Genomic DNA, 4,118 nt, shown 5'->3' on the forward strand with positions numbered 1-4,118 from the left:
GACTCCCTAGTTACATGTTTTACATCCCGGACAGGGGGCACAGACTCCCTAGTTACATGTTTTACATCCTGGACAGGGGGCACAGACTCCCTAGTTACATGTTTTACATCCTGGACAGGGGGCACAGACTCCCTAGTTACATGTTTTACATCCTGGACAGGGGGCACAGACTCCCTAGTTACATGTTTTACATCCTGGACAGGGGGCACAGACTCCCTAGTTACATGTTTTTACATCCTGGACAGGGGGCACAGACTCCCTAGTTACATGTTTTACATCCTGACAGGGGGCACAGACTCCCTAGTTACATGTTTTACATCCTTACAGGGGGCACAGACTCCCTAGTTACATGTTTTACATCCTGACAGGTGGCACAGACTCCCTAGTTACATGTTTTACATCCTGGACAGGGGGCACAGACTCCCTAGTTACATGTTTTACATCCTGGACAGGGGGCACAGACTCTCTAGTTACATGTTTTACATCCTGGACAGGGGGCACAGACTCCCTAGTTACATGTTTTACATCCTGGACAGGGGGCACAGACTCCCTAGTTACATGTTTTACATCCTGGACAGGGGGCACAGACTCCCTAGTTACATGTTTTACATCCTGGACAGGGGGCACAGACTCCCTAGTTACATGTTTTTTACATCCTGGACAGGGGGCACAGACTCCCTAGTTACATGTTTTACATCCTGACAGGGGGCACAGACTCCCTAGTTACATGTTTTACATCCTGACAGGGGGCACAGACTCCCTAGTTACATGTTTTACATCCTGACAGGGGGCACAGACTCCCTAGTTACATGTTTTACATCCTGGACAGGGGGCACAGACTCGCTAGTTACATGTTTTACATCCCGGACAGGGGGCACAGACTCCATAGTTACATGTTTTACATCCTGACAGGGGGCACAGACTCCCTAGTTACATGTTTTACATCCTGACAGGGGGCACAGACTCCCTAGTTACATGTTTTACATCCTGGACAGGGGGCACAGACTCCCTAGTTACATGTTTTACATCCTGGACAGGGGGCACAGACTCCCTAGTTACATGTTTTACATCCTGACAGGGGGCACAGACTCCCTAGTTACATGTTTTACATCCGGACAGGGGGCACAGACTCCCTAGTTACATGTTTTACATCCTGGACAGGGGGCACAGACTCCCTAGTTACATGTTTTACATCCTGGACAGGGGGCACAGACTCTCTAGTTACATGTTTTACATCCTGGACAGGGGGCACAGACTCCCTAGTTACATGTTTTACATCCTGGACAGGGGGGGGGGCACAGACCCCTAGTTACATGTTTTACATCCTGGACAGGGGGCACAGACTCTCTAGTTACATGTTTTACATCCTGACAGGGGGCACAGACTCCCTAGTTACATGTTTTACATCCTGACAGGGGGCACAGACTCCCTAGTTACATGTTTTACATCCTGGACAGGGGGCACAGACTCCCTAGTTACATGTTTTACATCCTGACAGGGGGCACAGACTCCCTAGTTACATGTTTTACATCCTGACAGGGGGCACAGACTCCCTAGTTACATGTTTTACATCCTGACAGGGGGCACAGACTCCCTAGTTACATGTTTTACATCCTGACAGGGGGCACAGACTCCCTAGTTACATGTTTTACATCCTGGACAGGGGGCACAGACTCCCTAGTTACATGTTTTACATCCTGACAGGGGGCACAGACTCCCTAGTTACATGTTTTACATCCTGACAGGGGGCACAGACTCCCTAGTTACATGTTTTACATCCTGGACAGGGGGCACAGACTCCCTAGTTACATGTTTTACATCCTGGACAGGGGGCACAGACTCCCTAGTTACATGTTTTACATCCTGGACAGGGGGCACAGACTCCCTAGTTACATGTTTTACATCCTGGACAGGGGGCACAGACTCCCTAGTTACATATTTTACATCCTGGACAGGGGGTACAGACTCCCTAGTTACATGTTTTACATCCTGGACAGGGGGCACAGACTCCCTAGTTACATGTTTTACATCCGGACAGGGGGCACAGACTCCCTAGTTACATGTTTTACATCCTGGACAGGGGGCACAGACTCCCTAGTTACATGTTTTACATCCCGGACAGGTGGCACAGACTCCCTAGTTACATGTTTTACATCCCGGACAGGGGGCACAGACTCCCTAGTTACATGTTTTACATCCCGGACAGGGGGCACAGACTCCCTAGTTACATGTTTTACATCCTGGACAGGGGGCACAGACTCCCTAGTTACATGTTTTACATCCTGACAGGGGGCACAGACTCCCTAGTTACATGTTTTACATCCTGGACAGGGGGCACAGACTCCCTAGTTACATGTTTTACATCCTGGACAGGGGGCACAGACTCCCTAGTTACATGTTTTACATCCGGACAGGGGGCACAGACTCCCTAGTTACATGTTTTACATCCCGGACAGGGGGCACAGACTCCCTAGTTACATGTTTTACATCCTGGACAGGGGGCACAGACTCCCTAGTTACATGTTTTACATCCTGACAGGGGGCACAGACTCCCTAGTTACATGTTTTACATCCTGGACAGGGGGCACAGACTCCCTAGTTACATGTTTTACATCCTGGACAGGGGGCACAGACTCCCTAGTTACATGTTTTACATCCTGGACAGGGGGCACAGACTCCCTAGTTACATGTTTTACATCCTGGACAGGGGGCACAGACTCCCTAGTTACATGTTTTACATCCTGGACAGGGGGCACAGATTCCCTAGTTACATGTTTTACATCCCGGACAGGGGGCACAGACTCCCTAGTTACATGTTTTACATCCCGGACAGGGTGCACAGACTCCCTAGTTACATGTTTTACATCCTGACAGGGGGCACAGACTCCCTAGTTACATGTTTTACATCCTGATAGGTGGCACAGACTCCCTAGTTACATGTTTTACATCCCGGACAGGGGGCACAGACTCCCTAGTTACATGTTTTACATCCCGGACAGGGGGCACAGACTCCCTAGTTACATGTTTTACATCCTGGACAGGGGGCACAGACTCCCTAGTTACATGTTTTACATCCTGACAGGGGGCACAGACTCCCTAGTTACATGTTTTACATCCTGGACAGGGGGCACAGACTCCCTAGTTACATGTTTTACATCGTGGACAGGGGGCACAGACTCCCTAGTTACATGTTTTACATCCTAACAGGGGGCACAGACTCCCTAGTTACATGTTTTACATCCTGACAGGGGGCACAGACTCCCTAGTTACATGTTTTACATCCTGACAGGGGGCACAGACTCCCTAGTTACATGTTTTACATCCCGGACAGGGGGCACAGACTCCCTAGTTACATGTTTTACATCCTGACAGGGGGCACAGACTCCCTAGTTACATGTTTTACATCCTGGACAGGGGGCACAGACTCCCTAGTTACATGTTTTACATCCTGGACAGGGGGCACAGACTCCCTAGTTACATGTTTTTTACATCCTGGACAGGGGGCACAGACTCCCTAGTTACATGTTTTACATCCTGACAGGGGGCACAGACTCCCTAGTTACATGTTTTACATCCTGACAGGGGGCACAGACTCCCTAGTTACATGTTTTACATCCTGACAGGGGGCACAGACTCCCTAGTTACATGTTTTACATCCTGGACAGGGGGCACAGACTCGCTAGTTACATGTTTTACATCCCGGACAGGGGGCACAGACTCCATAGTTACATGTTTTACATCCTGACAGGGGGCACAGACTCCCTAGTTACATGTTTTACATCCTGACAGGGGGCACAGACTCCCTAGTTACATGTTTTACATCCTGGACAGGGGGCACAGACTCCCTAGTTACATGTTTTACATCCTGGACAGGGGGCACAGACTCCCTAGTTACATGTTTTACATCCTGACAGGGGGCACAGACTCCCTAGTTACATGTTTTACATCCGGACAGGGGGCACAGACTCCCTAGTTACATGTTTTACATCCTGGACAGGGGGCACAGACTCCCTAGTTACATGTTTTACATCCTGGACAGGGGGCACAGACTCTCTAGTTACATGTTTTACATCCTGGACAGGGGGCACAGACTCCCTAGTTACATGTTTTACATCCTG

This window comes from Notolepis coatsorum (assembly GCF_963971535.1).
Source record: "Notolepis coatsorum genome assembly, chromosome: 6".
Taxonomy (NCBI): domain Eukaryota; kingdom Metazoa; phylum Chordata; class Actinopteri; order Aulopiformes; family Paralepididae; genus Notolepis; species Notolepis coatsorum.